Source organism: Macaca nemestrina, chromosome 13 (genome assembly GCF_043159975.1).
Source record: "Macaca nemestrina isolate mMacNem1 chromosome 13, mMacNem.hap1, whole genome shotgun sequence".
NCBI lineage: Eukaryota > Metazoa > Chordata > Mammalia > Primates > Cercopithecidae > Macaca > Macaca nemestrina.
Genome location: NC_092137.1, coordinates 12,890,747 through 12,912,617, shown reverse-complemented (window position 1 = coordinate 12,912,617; position 21,871 = coordinate 12,890,747).

Below are 21,871 nucleotides of genomic sequence, written 5' to 3'. Positions count from 1 at the left end.
AGTCCTGCCTTAGAGGACATTCTGGGTGTCACCAGCCTAATAAAGACATCTTGCAATCAGCACCACAAGCACCTTCTCAACTTTGCATATTCAGTAGAAGGACTCAGCAGTGATTAGGCATTTCCTTTTCCATGTAACTTAATGAAGATATGAAAACAGATTCCTTTCTGAGCAAAATTGAACCTAATAGCATATGATTCCACTTTTTCCTACCAAAAAAGCATTTAGCATGAAAAAAGATATGAAAAACAAAGGAGCAGATTTTTTTAAGTCTATAAACATTCTGTTTTACAGAGACTGTGTTTATTTTCAAATTTTAGATGCATAAAATAGCACTTAATAAACTATGAACTACCCAAATTTGGCAAAAACAAAAATTTTAATAATATATATCTGAAGAAAACTAGCTTAAAATTGAAAGGTTAGTATTTCATTAAAGAAAAAAAATGTAATTTAACTGTTCTATTTTTATGAATTTTTAATTTGAGCTGATTAATACTGAACGTATTAACCATTCAGAAATAATTTTCCTGAGGCACTGACAATTGTATTCTTTTCAAATTTAATCCAAAACCCACATTTTCCATTTTTGTTTTGCAAGATATTAATACTTTGATTTCTTCTTCTTTTTGAGGTCTCTGGGTGTGCTGAGCTGTCCTCTGGCCCTCTCTGTCACTGCCTATTTCGGCAGTGAGTATTCTGGCCTGAAGCGTCTGGAACGCAGAGACTGAAATCTCAGATCTCTTTGATGGTTGATCACCTCTCTTTGGGCATTTCTTTTCCCACTACCTTGAGGTTCTAGGAGTGTGAAGTAAAAATAACTCTCTTCAAAACGTTTGACAGTGCCTGTCACAGAACACATATCTAATACATCCTCATTTAATGGGTTCAGGCAACAGACAGTGACAGGCTTGTGACATTATCCGACACAATTGAGCATCTATCCAGCAGTGCCCCACTCCTTTCCAGGGAATATCTCATATCCATCATTTCTGTTTCTTGAGAATCTACCCATAAAATAAAACTAAGTCTATATTGATATTTTGCTGAAGAACATTCTTCAATAGATATAGACCAATGAGAGCTCAGGTTAAACACTGTAGACGATGTTAGTCATGGAAGTGTGAAAAATTACAACAAAAAATAATTCACACTGTGGATTTCAATGTGAATTTGATGCTAGTCTACTTTATCAATTATCTTTCCAAACACTGAATATATCTTGGAATGTCTTGATTTTTAAAAACTCTTTTTAAAAAAGCAAGAAAGATTAAACTGCTCTCTATGGATAGGCTTTTTGATGAGATGCTTTATAGTTCAGGCTAATGACCCTTTCTGTATTTCTGCAATAAAACAGTCACTGATTGGAAAAGGTAAGATTGATTTCTTTGATTTGTAAATTAATAGCTACCACTTTAGGAAGGCATGGCCTGACAGATTTACACATATGGAGATTGTTCATTATCCCAAAGATGACAGGACAAGAGATCTTCTGGTGATCTGTGGTAATAGATTTCTAAAATAATACCACAAAGAATACATCATGATGCAACAATGCACCAGGCATATGAATGAAAACAGATGTTATAGAGAACACTTTTTCAAATGCACATGTGCACATGTAGAATTAATTACATTGCTTCACGGACATTCCACAGATGTTACTAAAGGGTTAATGTAAATAGCTAGAACTTGTCCTATTTTGGTTGAATACATAAAAATAAACTACATAATTTCCTTGTGTTAAAATTCTTGTTACTCAGGTCACATTCTCTCTTTATTTTCAGCTTACCACTCATGTTAAGAAAGTTTCAAATTAGACTCAAAGTCTGTTAAGGAAAAAAGCAACAAAATCAACAACACTAAATAAAAACTCTTGTTTTATGTGATAAAGATATATATGTATATAAATATGTGTGTGTGTATATATATATATATGTTTACCGTACATATGAGAAACTCAGCTTTAACAACTGTTCAGCATTCAATATCAGAAATAGTTCAGAAAATGTGAGATATTCTGGAGCCTTAAAACCTCCCATCTTCAAATTCCATTTCGCTAAAACAGAAATACCCAGTTTGTAAGTTGTCTCTGTTTTTCTACATCCCTTATGAAATGTAGACAGAAAGTCATAAGGTGAAAGGTGGTTAAGGGACTCTCAGCACGCATTTCTTTGTGGTCTTCCAGGGAGTCCATCAGAGTCAATGAGGGAAAATATGTCATAGGCTCACAGGCAACCCTTGGGAAAGTGCCATTGAAACTCATACTTCTGGTGCCACCTTGAAAATGAGAGTATTCCAAAGGAGGAGTCATCCTTTCATAGGGAAGTTTGTGTTTTTTCACTATCAGTCTCCTGTGTGCTTCTCAGTCACGCCTCCTGCCTCCCTCATTCTATCCCATAATCTACATGAGCTGCGTGCAGATCCCCACATTCCCTTGTGTATATACTATTCTGTCAGCTGGGGAATGCTTTTTCCCACTGCCCATGTAACTGAGCTAATTCCCACTTACCTTTCAGATCTTAGAATAGGAAACACCTCTTGTAGAAAACTTTTCCTGTGTTCCATGGTCCTCTTCTTTGTTCTGTGGGAAGGATCAGATGAAACAGAGGTGAAAAGACTCCAGGGGAGTTTGTAGGTCTGCTGTTTATTGACTGCCAACTAACTAGCATTGTGTCAGGACTGGTCTGTTTGGCTTAAATGTACAGAGTAGGACTGGAATACATCCTGGTCCTACTACCACAAAGTACATTTCCTAAAAGACCAGTTTTATGCCTTCAGTTATACTAAATGGATGGTCAACGCTAAGCCACAGCCATGTGAATGCCAGTAACAAAGTCCACTTAGCTGCTCATGAGGTCATCACAAATGGTATAATCTGAAAACATCCCTACAACCAGAGCTAGACAATTCTTGTTGACATTGGTTATCCTTGCAAACTATAGATTGTGCCTGATTTATCTGTCCAGTCTGTACTTAACTATTTCTTCATGCTCTACTTACACATTTGCAGCTACATGATTGAAGTGACAGTGTGAATGAAAGGCCAGGGGTTCAGTCTAGGTCCTGGTGCTCACTGCACAGAAAGCCCATCACTGAGGCAAGTATTGTCAGGAAAGAAGGCTTTACTCAGGTGCTGCAGCCCAGGAGATGAGAGATGAGTCTCAAATTCATCTCCTGACTAAAATTAGGGGTTTCTATATCAAGGAAAAAAATGTAACCATGTATAAACCATGTATTAAAAAAAGGAACTGGGGAGAGGTCAAGATGAGGAGTTGGTCAAGAGGAGGCAGGTGGTCAGTCAGGCAGTCATAATGGATGAGGGGTCTGGCATCTTGTTTCCCAGGTTCAGTGATCTGGTAAGTCGCAGCTCCTTGATTCTATCTGGGAAGGCTGATGGTTTTTTTTGTGAGAAAGGAACTCAGATAAAACAATGTAACTTTCTCAAGTTTTAAAACAGGGAGGATCAATTTCTATGTTTATTCAAAGAAACCATAAACATCAGTTCTGTGGAACAATTAGGTTGGTTTCAACAGATCATTGAGAGGCAGGATTGCTGCCCATTACAATTCAGAAACTAAACAAATATATACTTAACGTAAGTGATATGGAGGTGAGCAAGACCCTGCCCTATTTTGGAACCTTGCTTTTCAATGTACCCTGCACCAGCACAATTGACATCAATTGTTAGAAATGCAGACTCTCAGGGCTTGCGGCAGACCTACTTGATTAGAAACTGTACTTTTAAAAACTTTTATTTTAGTTTCAGAGGTACATGTAAAGGTTTGTTACACAGGTAAACTCATGTCATGAGGGTTTGGTGTACCAATTATTTTGTCACCTGGGTACTAGAATTAGTATTTTTTCTGATCCCCTCCCTTTTCTCATCCTGCATCCTCAAGAAGGCCTCAGAGTCTGTTGTTCCCCTCTTTGTGTCCATGTGTTCTCATCATTTAGTTCCAATTATAAGTGAGAACATGTGGTATTCAGCTTTCTGTTCCTGCATTAGTTTGCTAAGGATAATGGCCTCCAGATCTTCCACGTTCCTGCAAAGGACATGATCTCATATTTTTTATGGCTGCATAGTATTCTATGGTGTATATGTACCACACTTTCTTTATCCAGTCTACCACTGATGGGCATTTAGGTTGACTACATATCTTTGCTATTGTAAATAGTGCTGCAATGAACGTACGTGTGTGTGTGTGTGTGTCTTTATGGTAGAACAACTTATATTCCTTTGGGTATATACCCAGTAATAGCATTACTGGGTCAAATGGTGTTTCTGTTTTCAGCTTTTTGAGAAATCACCACAGTGCTTTCCTACAATGGTTGAACTAATGTAGACTTCCACCAACAGTGTATGAGCATCCCCTTTTCTCCACAATCTTGCCAGAATCTGTTATTTTTTGACTTTTTGATAGCAGCCATTCCAACTGGTGTGAGAGGGTATATCTTTAGGGTTTTATTTGCATTTCTCTAATGATCAGTGATGCTGAGCTTTTTATATGCTCGTTGGTCACATGTACGGCTTCTTTAGAAAAGCGTCTGTTAATGTCCTTTGCTCACTTTTTAATGGGGTTGTTTTTTTCTTTTAAATATAAGTTTCTTACAGATGCTGGATATTAGACCTTTGTCAGATGCATAGTTTTCAAATATTTTCTCCCATTCAGTAGGTCGATACAGATAGTTGATAGTTTCTTTTCCTGTGCAGAAGCTTAAAGAGCTTAATTAAAGAGTTTAGTTAGATCCCATTTGTCAATTTTTACTTTTATTGTGATTGCTTTTAGCATCTTCATCATGAAATCTTTGACAGTTCCTATGTCCAGAATGATGTTTCCTAGTTTATCTTACAGGGCTTTCATAGTTTTGGGTTTTACATTTTAGTTTTAAATCTATCTTGAGTTGATTTTTGTGTATTGTGTAAGGAGGGAGTTCAGTTTCAGTCTTCTGCATATGGCTAGCCAGTTTTCCCAGCACCATTTATTGAATAGGGAGTCCTTTTGAGAGGTGACAACGTGCTAGCAGCCCTCGCTCTGGGTGCCTCCTCGGCCTCAGCCTCCACTCTGGCAGCCCTTGAGGAGCCCTTCAGCCTGCCACAGCACTGTGGGAGCCCCTCTCTGGGCTGGCCGAGGCCAAAGCCTCCTCCCTCTGATTGCAGGGTGGTGTGGAGGGAGAGGCATGGGCGGGAACCGGGGCTGCCCGTGGCACGGCGGGCTCCTGCAGGAGCAGCAGGCCCCGCACATGGAGCAGCCGGCTGGAGTCCACTGCTCAGGGTAGTGAGGGGCTTAGTACCCAGGTCAGCAGCTGCAGAGGGTGCCCGGCGAGCCGGGACTGCACTTGAGTTCTCACAGGGCCTCAGCTGCCTCCCCGCGGGGCAGGGCTTGGGACCTGCAGCCCACTATGTCTCTGCCCCCACTGGAGCCTCCGGGATGGGCGCTGCCCCCTGCTCCATGGCGCCCAGTCCCATCCACGGCCCAAGGGCTGAGGAGTGCAGGTGCAGCTTGGGACTGGCGGGCAGCTCTGCCTGCAGCCCCAGTGCAGGATCCACTAGGTGAGGCCAGCTGGGCTCCTGAGTCTAGTGGGGACTTGGAGAACCTTTATGTCTAGCTAAGAGAATGTAAATACACCAATCAGCATTCTGTGTCTAGCTCAGGGTTTGTAAATACACCAATCAGTACTCTGTGTCTAGCTCAAAGTTTGTAAATACACCAAATCTGTATCTACCTAATCTGGTGGGCACTTAGAGAACTTTTCGGTCTAGCACTCTGTGTCTAGCCCAAGGATTGTAAAGGCACCAATCAGCACTCTGTCAAAACAGATCGATCAACTCTCTGTAAAACAGTCCAATCAGCTCTCTGTAAAATGGACCAATCAGCAGGATGTGGGTGGGGCCAGATAAGGGAATAAAAGCAGGCTTCCCAAGCCAGCCAGCCGCAAAGTGTTGGGGTTTCGACCTACCCTGGGGAGAATTTGTTCTTTTGTTCTTTGCAATAAAATTTGCTACTGCTCACGCTTTCGGTCCATGCTGCCTTTAAGAGCTGTAACACACCGGGAAGGTCTGCAGCTTCACTCCTGACAGCAAGAGGACGAACCAAGCTGAAGGAAGAAGCTCCAGATACATCTGAACGTCTGAAGGAACAGACTCTGGACACACCATCTTTAAGAACTGTAACACTCACCCTGAGGGTCCACGGCTTCATTCTTGAAGTCAGTGAGACCAAGAACCCACCAATTCCAGACACACTTTCCCCGTTGCTTGTTTTTGTCAACTTTGTCAAAGATCAGATGGTTGTATGTGTGTGGCATTATTTCCAGGCTCTATTCTGTTAGGGTAGTCTATGTGTCTGTTTTTGTAGTAGTATCAAGTCTATTTTGGTTACTGCAGTCCTGTAGTACAGTTTGAAGTCAGGTAGCATGATACCTTAAGCCTTGTTTTGTTTTTGTTGTTGTTTTGCTTGGGATTGCCTTGGCTATTTGGGCTGTCTTTTCGTTGTATGTGAATTTTAAAATAGTTTCTTCTGTTTCTGTCAAGAATGTCATTGGTAGTTTGGTAGGAATAACATTGAATCTGTACATTGCGTTGGGCAGTATGGCCACATTGATATTGATTCTTCCTATTCATGAACATGGAATGTTTTTCCATTTGTGTTAGCTCTGATTTCTGTGAGCAGCGTTTTGTAATTATCATTGTAGAGCTTTTTCACCTCCGGGTTAGCTGTATTCTCAAATATCTTATTTTTTGTGGCAATTGCGAATGGAATTGCATTCTTCATTTGGCTGTCAAGTCAGCTGTTTTTGGTGTATAGGAATGCTGCTGATTCTTGTGCGATATAAAATCTGTCAACAGGATCCTCAGATGACTCTTATGCACACTGAAGGGAAAGTAGGTAGTCATCGAGTTCATGAAAACAGCCATGTAGCAGGACAGACAAGCCTGAGGAAGCCTGGGACAGTTCTTTTTGGACCCATTACTTGCCTTACAAGTACTTGCCATAAGTGCTTGCTCTGCCATCTCCGTATCTAATTAGTAGTTTATGCTGACTTTTGATGCTCAATGTCTCTATGGCTATTGTGGCTTCCCCTTTGATGCTTGACTGCTCTGTAGAATGCAGACAGGTGAGACATATCAGTTACTAAATGTCTTCATATTAGCTGACCTGTAGGAAGGTCAGCACTGGTGTCCGTCTCTTTAGGCATACTGGTGCATGATCAGTTTGTTAAATGGAAAAACAGATGTAGTTATAACATTGGCTGGTTGGCAGATAACACTCTAGCTGGCTACTAAAAAATACGCAGGCATCCTCCTTTTCTAATTGCTTAGGAAACTGAGCTCTCTGACTTTCTCTGGGATGTTCTCCTCCTCCTCATTATTCCTCCTGCTCCTCTTTATTCTCTCTCTCTCTCTGTGTCTCTCGCCTCCCACCCTTAATGGGTCTCCCATAATTTGTAGCCTGATCATTATTTTAAAATGTTCTACATGTTGGTCCATCTCACAGATGTGAGGATTTTTGCCTCAATTTGTGAGGCAAAAATCATTGATTTTTTTTTTTTTTCGTTGACTGCTTGCCATTGGAATAAGGTCAAAGGGATTCGGTAACTGGTTTCCTGTGATTAGCACCAGGGTTATTTGGAGGTGTCATGGATCAAGTAGAAAAATGGAAGTGATGCAAAGACTGGACCAACTCAGAAGGGGATGACAAGCCTACAAAATACCGGCAGCAGACATACAGAAACAGTCCTAATGGCGTCCAGGAGAGCATCATTCCTGTGGGCTGGTGGTTAGAGATGTCGCACAGGAAGGTATTGGAAATAATAAGACATTAATGACTTATTATGTGTTTATATAAAAACCTGGCTATGCTGTGGCAAAAACAGAGGTTAGATATCCATGTTTATGGAAACTAACTATAACAGCTGATTCCTTTCCTGAAAGATTGAATTTCTCCTAATTAATGGGGTTATTTCCATGTTGGGGTGTAGGGAATGTTTCTTCCTAGATCGTAGAATATTATGAGCAGAAGGGATCCTACTCCTGGAAAAAGAATCCGATACAAACATAGTTAACATATCCTAAAAGTTACTCCTCAGAGTTTCTCTCTTTCTACAATTCTAACCTCAGAGCTTTTGCATTTAACTTTTATCCCTCACAGGTCATTTTCATCCTCTATTACTTTCCAATAGTGAAATTGCGTTTCTTCCACTTCCTTATTTCTGTCTCATGAATCATTTCCTCCTTGCAAGAAAACCATGCCAAAAAGCCTTCATTATTTCCATGACATTGCTTCTTCATGTTCTATTGTAGTTTTTATTTTACCTTGGGGACTGCAACACCCAATTCCTGAACTGCTTTGTGTTTTTCAATGTGTGAGCTGGCACATGTTCTTTCAGGAGGAGTTAAAACTTTCTTTTCAAATCAACAAACTAACATTGGCTAGCCATAAAGCCTCACAAACTCCAGATGTGTTTTACCTGGAATCTGATTATGCACAGACCTATTCAGCTTTGCCCATCACTAGATGACAAATAAGTTTAGGCAGAAACATGAGTCATTTGACAAAATGTTTCAGGACTTGGACTCTGGTTTCAGACAGATCCTGGTTCAAATTCTGGATCCATCAGTTTCAAACTATGGGAAACTGAATAATTACTTAACATCTTTAAGTCTCAGGAACATCATCTGAATATGTAAAAAAAAAATAGAGCCCACATAAGGAGTTGTCATGAAGATTACATGCAATAATTTACCTACAATATGCTTGCCATCGATTGGAATTTAGAAAACATTTAATACATTGAATGAAAAAAAACTCAATTTTTCAACTTGCAGAAAAAATATGAGAAGATATTGTTTTTAAGCTCAATTGGGAGACATGCCTACTGGTTTTATGACACATTAGGTGTTAAATCATGGTCTCATTAAATCCAAAATAAAAATCTGAAGTTAATAATTGTGGGTCATGGGCTATATTAAAGTTTAAAAGTTGGAAAACACTAAAAGTAGTAGAAGTCCTCCATAAAGAAATGCATGCACTAGTCTCTTGTACTATGGTTAGATGAGGACCAAAATTTAACATCATATTTCCTAATGGCCAAAGAAAAGAAATAGAATTTCATTTATAGACTATCAAGTATCCACAAAAATATATCAAATTTATAGAAGGGGCAGTGTCACTTGTTTGTTCTTTTTTCCCCCTCCTAACATAAGGAGTAACTGCTATTTTCCCTTGGTTTGCTTGTTTTATTTGCTTTCCCTTTGAGTCCCATTGCTGGGTCAGCACGTTGTTACATGATACTATTGGAATTCAGTTGGTCTCTTAAGGTGAAGGGTATTGCCGAGTCTCTCCAGCAGAAGTAAATTATCCTCAGAAGGGAGAGGAGCTTCATTTTCCAGCTGGCGGGCAGCTGGTGTGCATGCTCAACTTTTGATGAATGGAGTCATTACATTATCTGTCTCCTGTATTCTAGACCACCCAGCACCTTCTTGGCGCTGTCTATGGATGAGAATAATGACCCCTTTGTTAGGCTCGCCAAAGCAGTGCTTCTGCAATGTGACCCACTGAAGAGCTGTTTCTGGGCTAAGCAATTTCCTCTCTGAGAGTGTGGCCTTTTCTGAGCGTGGAAGTGCTGTGTGAAGACTAGAAAAGTACCCTGCTCACCAAAGATAGTCAGTGAATGTTTAGATTCCTACACCCGTACTAGCAGCATTACCACCACCACCATCATCATCATGATGGTCACCATCTCTACCATTTATTAATAACTTTCTATATACTAGTTAAATTACACATATTATTTCAATTAATCTAATCAACAAGCCTAAAATGTCTAATTCTTGTTTAATAGATGAGAAAGCTGAAGTCCATCGGCAAAATAACCGAGATCACACAACAAGAAAGTACAGAGTAGGAATTCCTATTTCAATTCCAAGGTATGCTCTTCCTAGTATACAACAATAATCCCATAGAATAATATTACTGCCAGGACCTCAGACATCAGATATTTTAATGTCTTTCTCAGTTATTGAACAAATATTTATTTTATACTAACAATGGACTAAATATGAATCTAGACACCAGAGTGAAGGAGACGCATAAAATTCTGTCTTTCAGAGCTTATAATCCGGAGATGGAAACAGGCTATAAATAATCCATTTGGTTTGAGGTCAGTTAACAAATTATGTCCTTTATTTTGTCTCATAGTTCAGGGTTTTCTGCAGCAGAGTCACCTTCAGACTACAGTTTTTTGAAGTCATAGTTATAGACATACTAGAAAATGTATTCCGTGCCAATGCTGCATTGTAAAAAATATCACAAAGTTGATAACTTTAAATGGTTCTTCAAGACATGTATTCGTGTTTCCTATGTTTTATTTATTTTTTTTCTTTTTTGAGAAGAAGTCTTGCTCTGTTGCCCAAACTGGAGTGCAGTGGTGCAATCTTGGCTCACTGCAACCTCTGCCTCCCGGATTCAAGCAATTCTCCTGCCTCAGCCTCCCGAGTAGCTGGGACTACAGGCACCCGCCACCACACCACATCAAATAAATGAGGATGTATTTTTAGTTGAGATGGGGTTTCACTATGTTGGCCAGTCTGGTCTCAAACTCCTGACCTTGTGATCCGCCTGCCTCTGCCTCCCAAACTGCTGGGATTGCAGCCGTGACGTGTTTCCTATGTTTTCTAAAACAACAAAAATCTCTTTTGAGTAGCATTTCATTGAGAATTCTAGAACTGCGGAAACTGGCGAAAACATGGCCTCTACATCTTCCTTTTTAGGTTCAGCATAATTGAGATAGGAAGTTGTTCAGGTAAGTTTAATGTACAAATCTATGTAAGTAAACAAAAAGCCTTCCTTTAACAGTTCTGAATCCCTCTTGGCAGATTTTTGCAGCGTCAGTGAATTGATAGTGATACATGATTTAATGTTAAATTTTAAAAGAAGTAGGATTCCTTAATTTACTAAAATCAAGAAATGACTACTTGTGAGTTTTAACCTATTTTTTGTATGAAATATTTTTCTTTGGAATTTTGGTTTCCTGGGGTTTTTTGCTCTACTTGGTATGCCATTCTTCTTGCAGATGATAATTTGTAATTTAAACCTGTTTTATCTGGTTATAGAGTTTTTCTTTGATCAAGATTTCTCAGCCAGATGTGGTGACTCACGCCTGTAATCCCAGCACTTTGGGAGGCAGAGGCAGGTGCATCACTTGAGGTCAGGAGTTCAAGACCAGCCTGGCCAACATGGTCAAACCCCGTCTCCACTAAAAAGAAAAAAATTAGCTGGGCATGGTGGCATGCGCCTCTAATCCCAGCTACTCTGGAGGCTGAGGCAGGAGAATAGCTTGAAACAAGGAGGTGGAGGTTGCAGTGAACTGAGATCATGCCACTGTACTACATACAGCCTGTGTGACAGAGTGAGACTCCATCTTAAGAAAAAAAAAATCTCCATTGAAAAGTGACTCCAATTTTTGGTACATGTTTGAATAGCTTAATTAGAGCAAAACATTCTTTCTAGTATGACATATATAGAAACCATGAAGTTTTTCCCACCAGCTAAGCCTTTAGACACTTGCTGTTAAATTTGCAGTAGGCCAGTCTTTAGATGTAACTCAAGGACCTTTCAAAACTTTTGTCCAATTACTATTTTCCTTGTGACCTAGAACAGAATTGTAATTAATTCTCTGTCATTTTCAGTTTTAATTTCTTTACAGATTACAGGAACTTCAAAGCATTTGTGGAATGATCTTTCTGCAGAATACTTCAGGATCTAAATGCTTGCTTTTATTCTATTCTACATTTTTATAGTTGTCTTTCACATGTATAGTTCAATATTCTTAAAAAATTTATTCACACATTCAGAAACTCTCCAAAGCATTCAATTTCACAGCAGCATGGTCTGTATTTTGCATTCACTTGTTTTAAATATATTAAATTAAATTAAATTAAATAATTGAAATAGAAAGTAGACTGGGCGCGGTGGCTTACTCCTCTAATCCCAACACTTTGGGAGGCCAAAGCGGGCCAATCACAAGGTCAGGAGTTCAAGACCAGCCTGGCCAACATGGTGAAAACCCGTCTCCACTAAAAGTACAAAAAATTATCTGGGTATGGTGGCAGGCGCCTGTAGTCCCAGCTACTCAGGAGGCTGAGGAAGGAGAATCTGTTGAACTTGGGAGGCAGAGGTTGCAGTGAGCCAAGATCGCTCCACTGCACTCCAGGCCAGGTGACAGAGTGAGACTCCATCACAAAAAAAAAAAAAAAAAAAAAAAAAAAGAACCCAGTAAACTGGTATAAACAGGTTGGGGAACAAACATGACTAAATTGGTAAATGTCATTTTGGCTGGTGGAAGAGAAGAGTACCATCCTACTCAAGAATAGCCTGCTATATTGTCGGTTAAGTGGAGGGACTCAAGCATTGGTTAAAAAAAAAGAAAAAAATACACATTAAAAATTTTTTAAAAATTGTACTCTAAGTTGTGGGATACATGTGCGGAACATGCAACTTTGTTACATAGGTATACATGTGCCATGGTGGTTTGCTGCACCCATCAACCCGTCATCTACATTAGGTATTTTTGCTAATGCTGTCCCTCCCCTAGCCTCCCACCCTCCCATAGGGCCCCGTGTGTTGTTCCCCTCCCTGTATCCATGTGTTCTCATTGTTCAACTCCCACTTATGAGTGAAAACATGCAGTGTTTGCTTTTATGTTCTTGTGTTCTTTTGCTGAGAATAATGGTTTTCAGCATCATCCATGTTTCTGCAAAGGACATGAACTCATCCTTTTTTATGGCTGCATAGTATTCCATGGTATATATGTGCCACATTTTCTTTATATATGTGCCACATTTTCTTTATCCAGTCTATCACTGATGGCCATTTGGGTTGTTTCCAAGTCTTTGCTATTGTGAACAATGCTGCAGTAAACATACGTGTACATGTGTCTTTATAGTAGAATGATTTATAATCCTTTGGGTATATACCTAGTAATGGGATGGCTGGGTCAAATGGTATTTCTGGTTCTAGATCCTTGAGGAATTGCCACACTGTCTTCCCACAGTGGGAAGACACTCCCACCAACAGTGTAAAAGTGTTCCTATTTCTCCACATCCTCTCCAGCATCTGTTGTTTCCTGACTTTTTAATGATCACCTTTCTAACTGGCATGAGATGGTATCTCATTGTGGTTTTGATTTGCATTTCTCTAATGACCAGTGATGACCTTTTTTTCATATGTTTGTTGGCTGCATAAATGTCTTCCTTTGAGAAGTGTCTGTTCATATCCCTCACCCACTTTTTGATGGGGTTGTTTGTTTTTTCTTGAAAATTTGTTTAAGTTCCTTGTAGATTCTGGGTATCAGCCCTTTGCCAGATGAATAGATTGCAAAATTTTTCTCTCATTCTATCGGTTGCCTGTTCACTCTGATGGTAGTTTCTTTTGCTGTGCAGAAGCTCTTTAATTAGATCCCATTGGTCAATTTTGGCTCTTGTTGCCATTGCTTTTGGTGTTTTAGTCATGAAGTCTTTGCCCATGCCTATGTCCTGAATGGTATTACCTAGGTTTTCTTCTAGGGGAAACCTAAGCAAACTGTTATTGTAAAGGGCCAGACAGTAAGTATTTTAGGCTTTCAGGCCGTAAGGCCTTTGGTCTCTGTTACAACTATGTTTGTCATGTTTGTTTCCCAACCTGTTTATGCCAGTTCATTTTCTATTAAAACTAACTTTTTTGAAAAAATTAATGAAATTGAGTGTCTTTAAATGTTAGTGGCCATTTGTATTTTCTTCTTTTATAAATTGTCAACTGAAATCCTTCATCTTTTTTAACTGCAATGTTAATTTCCTTTTTTCTTATCATTTTATAACAACTTTTACACATGATGTCATATGTGTCACTAAGATTTTATCAAACCTCTTTTACTTTAACTGCAATTATGGTGTTTTCTGTTATTCAGAAATTTGAAATTTCAATATACTCAAATCTATGATAGCTTGTTTTTATACTTTCTGGGTTTCATAGGAAATGTAGAAATCTCCTCCAAACCTTGATTATAACAACGTTTCCAATATTTTTTTCTAGTGGGTTTATATAATAATTTTTTAATAAAATTAATTAAATTTTGAATTTGTTCTGTATATTACAAGTGAATCAAGGACAAGAACCTATTCTTTTTCCACCCCCTCCCTGAGTTAGTTGCTCTAAAAATATTTACTGACTAAGCAAGATTTCTCATTATCTTATAGTATCACCTTTATGACTCATTCAGTCTCATCACACACATGCAGATATAAGAATTATAGATTTTGTTTCACCGAGTTGATGAGCTTCCATCTCAACATCAAGGTCTTTTCATTGTAATGGCATTAAGTGTACATATTTGATGGAACAAATCTTCCTTCATTATTCTTACTTTTCCAGAAATGTTCTGAGCACTTTAATTAGCTTATTCTTTGGGGGAAATTGAAAATTTTTTTGCTACTTCACTAAAATTTCTGATACCATTACATTGAATACGAAGATTAATTTAGAGGTAACTGACACCTCCATGATATTGAGATTTTTTTCCATTCAATACAATGTATTTAAATTTTGTTTTGTATCTCTGAAGAGTTTTATAATTTTGTTCATATAGGTTGTAAATATGTGTATTTAAGCTAGTATCAAATTATGTCCTATCTTTAATATTGTTATAATCAGGATTTTTTTCACATTTACTATGTAACTATTAATGTTGTACATGAAAGTTATTAATTTGTAAATATTTTGTAGCCAGGAAATTTACAATTACCAGAGCTTTATAAAACAATTTCAGTTGACCATTTTTGGATTTCTAGGTTGATAATTTTCCATCTGAAAATAATGATAAATTTGCCTCCAACACGTCAATACTTCTAACTCTTAATTTTGTCTGTTTAGTCATCTAGTTTATACTTCTTCAGTCCTAAAAATGGCAAAGAAGGGAAATAAAAAGATAAATACAAAAAAAATCAGGAATAAAAAGGAAGGTATAAAGAACAGTCCTTAAAGATTCAACGTCTTGTTAACTGGGGTCTGAAAAAGATAACAGAGCATGTGGGGGGTGGGGGAGGAATCTAAATATATAATAAAAGACTCACTGAGCTAAAGGAAGACTGACACCCATCCCGCCACACTCCCACCCACTACCATAGGCTAGGAATGTGTCCCCTCCCGCTGACTTTGAGGCTGACCATAGTATTTTCCTTGAATACGGGCAGAAATGATGATAACCTATTCCATTCCAAAGTCTACAGAAGCATCACATGTTTTTATTTACCGTTTTGAACTTCTAACTCTTTGGTGAGAAAGACATACTCCAGGAATCAAGGCTACCTCACCCTGCGCTCCAGAATGAAGACACATGAAGCACGGGACCCAGTCTGGAGCTTGGAGATGAGAAGGGAAATGAACAGCAGAGTTCAGCTGATTCTCAGGAAAGTCAGAAACCTATGAGCTCATCAGACATCAATGCTTTTGTTGTTGTATGATATTGTTGGAGTTTACTGTAGTATTGCAGCAAAAACCAATATACATGGTGTTACAGGAAAAAAATTAAACAGAAAAAAGGCATATTTTGATTGAAGTTAGCAAACTTCAAGTATAAAGAAGTTTCTTTTTTCTAGAAAACAGTTTCTAGACTAGGATTACTAATAAAGGAAATTAAATTGTGCTGACTTTAGATACCTCTTCAGCAATATTAGAAATGGGCATACAATATTTTAAAAATCTGCAAAGATTTGAAAGGATGGTTGTAAGACCCAAATTTTTTACCTGGTAGTGTCACTATACATCAAGACAACAACAATGAAATGATCCTCATCATAAAAGATCTTAAAAACTAGAACATTTGTGATCCTGAAATACATGATTAAAATAAGAATCAAAATAAAGATGTCCAAAGTGAGGAATTTATGGTGCATAAAGAAAGGTATTGAATATGGAATCAGTTTAAACATGGTGTCAAGTCAGAACAGATATTTTCAAAAGAAAAACTACTTAATGTAAAATACCAGTTATTGAAGTGTTGTTGAGGTTCACATTCATCCCCTAGTATCAATCCAATATAAAATATTTGCCTCTCACTTTGTTTTTTTCATTTTGGGGTTTGCAGGGAGAGCAGTTAGGAAAAACTTACTCATTTCTCTAAATAAACTGAATAATTATATTAATATTTTCCAAGATTTTCTGTGGATATTTTTCATGATTGCCCTTTACATATAAAACATTGATTTTTAAATTGGATCATTTCTCCTATAATTTAATAACTTAAAACCAGTGCCTAGTTTCTGTGTTTTCATCTTGTCATCTAATGCAGAGATGGATATGACAACCTGAGGCATTTTTTAGTGAGAATTAAATTGGAAAATGTGTGTGAAAATAACAACAATGAAGGAGCTCAAAAACTGTTCTTGTGGTCTGAATGCATAATTTAATCAATATAGTAGCCCTCCCCAACATAGAAAAACACTCAACCAAATATCTTTCTGACTCCACAGACCACAATTCCCTAGAGAACTGGACCACTGTCTTTGCATCTTTGCCTGTCCAGGTCCAAGACAGTGCTTGGCAGCCAACCACCATTCAGGAGATCCGCGTTGAATGCAGGCAGAAAAGGATTTAATCTCTTCCCCAGCACCTCAGGAAGAGAGCTTGCTTAGAAAATATATTTCTAGTACACATTTGTTTCATATTAGTCTCTCACCAAGTCTATGCAACTGTGGGATCCCGGAGACGCAGAAGGTCAAATCCTTCTTACTATTTACTGACTTGCCTGTCCAACAGTTCCCATCATGATAGTCTTTCCTGGAAAATATTTAGGAAGACTAAAGCTTTTCTTAGTCATCTATGTAAACACTCTGGGAACATTTAATATGTGGCTGACACTATGCTAGACATTTTCACAACGATTATCTCATTTAATTTGCACTGTGATTTTTAAGTTGGATAGTATCAACCATATTTTACAGATGAGAAATGAAGATTAAAACATGTTAAGCTATTTGCCCACAGCTAATAAATGTCAGAGCACAGTTCTTGAGCCCCAGTCTCTCTGACGCCATATCCAGGTCTCATTCCACTCTATTGCAGGGCCTAACAAAGAACAACTTAGGAAAATATAGTCTTTCTGTTTCCCTTTCTCTCTTCTGTCCTTTCTCCAAACATTGCTCATACAATGGAATGGAATTCTGAGGAGAGAGAAATAAATTCTTTTCTTTTGGAACTCCTTTTCCTTTGGATTTGTTCCCGGTTCTTGTGTGAACCATGGTTCAACTTCCACATCCTCTCTTTGACCCTAACTTCCTCTCAGATCCCTTTTCCAAGAATCCTCTCCCACCCCATGTGATGAATCACCTGGCTTGCCTCAAGACAGAGAATAACAGACTCCAACCACCCCATCACTGCCCGTGGTTCCAGCTAGCCATATATGCAGCCCTACATGCCTTATTTGGGCGAGTGGATCTAAGACAGTAACAGGTTTCTAATTGTTTTAATATGTACGTCATTCAGCAGAATAAATTGGTCATACTTACTAGTATTAATTTATTAATTCATTTATTCACTAAATGTTAACTCTTAATAAAGCATTCTGTTAGACACAAGGAACTTAAAGGTAAATACATTATATTCTCTGCATAGTAGGACACTAAAAATTTGTAGGAGGTGCAAATGAGTAAGCATTACAAAATAATGTGGTAAATTATATGAGAGGTAGATAGGGTATAGTAGTGTAAGCCTTATAGGCTTTGAGATAAATTAACCAGAATTGGCAGCCTAACTTTCACACTTACTTGGAAGTATGCTCTCATGCAAGTCTGTTAGTCTTTTTGAGTTCCATGTTCCTCATCTGTAAAACTGGAATAAGAATATCTACCCATATTGCCATTATAAAGATTAAATGAAATGACACAGAACATGGCCAGAGAAAAAGAACCCAATATAACCCATATTGTATGCCATTAGAGAAGAGGAGTAATGATAATAAAGTATAATTTTTCTCAAAATTAAGCCCAAGTTGAGAAACCGAAAGAGAGTAATTTTTGACACTAAATTTCACAAAAATTGAACTGATGTTGTTAGACTTTTGTGTTTGATCAAGTAAGACCTAAAATAACTACAATATTTGATGCAATTTGGCTGTGTCCCCACCCAAATATCATCTTGAATTGCAGCTCCCGTGATTCCCACATGTTGTGGGAGGGACCTGGTGGGAGATAATTGAATCATGGGGGCAGCTCCCTCATATTGTTCTTGTGGTGAATAGGTGTCAAGTGATCTGTTGGTCTTATAAGGGCTTTCCCCGTTTACTTGGCTTTCACCCTCTCTTGCTTGTCCCCAGGTAGGATGTACCTTTTGCCTTCCACCATGATTGTGAGGCCTTCCTAGCCACATGGGACTGTGAGTCCATTAAACCTCTTTTTCTTTATACATTACCCAGTCTCAGGTATGTCCTTATTAGCAGCATGAGACAGACTAACACAGTAAATTAGTACTGGTAGAGTGGGGCACTGCTGTAAGATACCCAAAAATGTGGAAGCAACTTTGGAACTGGGTAACAGGTAGAGGTTGAGACAGTTTGGAGGGTTCAGAAGAGAAGATAGAAACATGTGGGAACGTTTGAAACTTCCTAAAGACTTGGAGGGCTCAGAAGAAGACAGGAAAATGTCGGGAAGTTTAGAACTTTCTAGATACTTGTTGAATGGCTTTGACCAAAATGCTGATAATGATATGGACAATGAAATCCAGGCTGAGGTGGTCTCAGATGGAAATGAGGAACTTGTTGGGAATGGGAGAAATGGTGACTCTCACTATGTTTTAGCAAACAGACTGGTGGCATTTTACTCCTGCCCTAAAGACCTGTGGAACTTTGAACTTAAGGGAGATGATTTAGGGCATCTGGCAGAAGAAATGTCTAAGCAGCAAAGCATTCAAGAGGTGACTTGAGTGCTGTTAAAAAGCATTCAGTTTAAAAGGGAAACAGAGCATAAAAGTTTGGAAATTTTGCAGCCTAACAATGCAATAGAAAAGAAAAACCCATTTTCTGAGGAGAAATTCAAGCTGGCTGCAGAAATTTGCATAAGAAATGAGGAGCTAAATGTTAATCACCAAGACAATGGGGAAATGTCTCCAGGGCATATCAGAGGTCTTCTTCATGGCAGCCCTTCCCATCACAGGCCCAGAGGCCTAGGAGGAAAAAATTGTTTTGTGGGCAGGGCCTAGGGCCCACCTGCTGTGTGCAGCCTAGGGATTTGGTGTCCTGTGTCCCAACCACTCTAGCCATGACTACAAGGAGCCAAAGTACAGCTCAGGCTGTGGCTTCAGAGGGTGCAAGCTCCAAGCCTTGGCAGCTTCCATGTGGTGTTGAGCCTGTGGGTGCACAGAAGTCAAGAATTGAGGTTTGGGAACCTCCACCTAGATTTCAGAGGTTGTACAGAAATGCCTGAATGCCCAGGCAGAAGTTTGCTACAGGGGAAGAGCCCTCATGGAGAACCTCTGCTAGAGCAGTGCAGAAGAGAAATGTGGGATTGGAGAACCCACACAGTGTCCCCACTGGGGCACTGCCTAATGGATCTGTGAGAAGAGGGCCACCATCTTCCAGACCCCAGAATGTAGATCCATTGACAGCTTGCACTGTGCACCTGAAAAAGCTGCAAACACTCAATGCCAGCCCATGAAAGCAACCGAGAGGGATGCTGTACCCTGAAAAGCCATAGGGGGAGAGCTGCCCAAGACCATGGGAACCCACCTCTTGCAATATTGTGACCCGGATGTGAGACATGGAGTCAAAGGAGATCATTTTGGAGCTTTAAGATTTGACTGCCCTACTGGATTTCAGAATTGTGTGGGACATTTAACCCTTCATTCTGGCCAATTTCTCCCATTTGAAATGGGTGTGTTTATCCAATGTCTGTACTCCCATTGTATCTAGGAAGTAACTAATATGCTTTTGATTTTACAAACTCATAGACAGGAGGGACTTGCCTTGTCTTAGATGGTACTTTGGACTGTGGACTTTTGAGTTAATGCTGAAGTAAATTAAGACTTGGGCAGACTGTTGGGAAGTCACGATTGGATTAGAGATGTGAGAACATGAGATTTGGGAGGGGCTAGGGTCAGAATGATATGGTTTGCCTGTGTCCCCAACCAAATCTCATTTTGAATTTTAGCTCCCATAACTCCCATGTGTTGTGAGAGGCAGCAGGTGGGAGATAATTGAATCATGGGGGCAGTTTCCCCCATACTGTTCTCAGGGTAGTGAATAAGTCTCATGAGGTCTGTTGGTTTTGTAAGGGCTTTCCCCTTTCACTTGGCTTTTATTCTCTCTTGCCTGCCGCCATGTCAGAAGTGCCTTTCACCTTCTGCCATGATGGTGAGGCCTCCCAAGCCACGTGGAACTGTGAGTCCATTAAACCTATTTTTCTTTATAAATTACCCGGTCTCAGATGTGTCTTTATTAGCAGCTTGAGAACAGAATAACACAATATTAATAACTAAGAAGTACGTTTGTGTGTGACTACATGTATGTGTTGGCAGGGAGAGGGGATATTTGTAAGGACTCATATTTTTAAATTATTTAAAATTATTTTCTCAGATGCCAACACAACTGCTGAAGAGGATGCTACATGAGAGAAACATGGATTTGTATGTGGAAAAGCCTTCTAAGGATAAAGTCTACCACATACTGACTTATTTTTGGAGGTAACAAGAGTAATGAGATCTCAATAGTGTTCTTCTCACCAGAAGGTCAGTGTCTTAAACTTGAAGTGGAAAAGAGATGAGGTGAGATTACTGTGCTGAATTTGAAATATGTGCCCTAATCCCAAGGTTAATTTGTTGTCGCTGTTATGTTTGTTTCAGAAATAATTACAAGGTAATTGCCCTCTGATTTCTGTTACCCACAGAACCTCAGCTCTCACCTTACCCCCAGCTTTAATGAGACTTCTTGTTGGTCAGTTCCAATAAGAATAACCCTAACCCTAAGTCACCTGGACTGCTCTGAGATCCACCTTAGAGTGAGTCGGGAATGCAGTCAATACAATGGTAGAAAGTGGCCCAGGCAAGAAAAGACTTTAAAACACGTAGAACAAATCAGCCCAGAGGCTCTGCCAGCACTGCTACCCTCAACAAGTGGCAATGTGGTTACCTTTAAGAATCCCATGTTTGGTTCCAACTTCTTTCCCTTTATAGGGGATTAATCAAGACATGGCTTCCAGCACTTTTATTGGTATTAACATGTGGAGTTGGGAAGTCAGGCTGGAGGACCTTACTGCCATTAGAAATGGGCTCCAGCCTTCTAGGAATACCTCTGTCTTTCGCCTACCTAAAGGATCAGCACTGGAGGAAACTTTCTTAATTTGTAATCACTCCCAGTGTATTTGAACTCCCTGGGTATAAACCCCAGCTTTACCATTGCTTGACTGTGGCAAAGTTAATTAACGTCTTTGAGCCTCATTTTCTGAAACATGAGCTATATGGAGTCATTAGAGTTCACTGAGTTTACTCATGTAAGATTCTGAACCTTAGTGCCTGGTACAGAAACGCTCAGTCAAGTTGGCTATCAATATTGATATCATGGCTACTAAAATATTATAAAACCCTTTAAGCTTTTCTAATCCATGTGCTCACTGCTAATAACCTTATCCTGACCAAGTGCAAATCTAAATTGATGGTGATACTCATCTCTTTCCCACCCATTCCCAATTCTAACTTCTGACTTCTGCTACCTGGACTATTCTTCCCACAACCATTTTCACCTCTCTCCTTATATCTGTTACGTAACACCCGGCTCCAATTTCATAATCTGAACGTAAGTTGGTCTCGTGCGTCAGGTCATCCTCAGCTACCTTGGATAATCTCTCTCC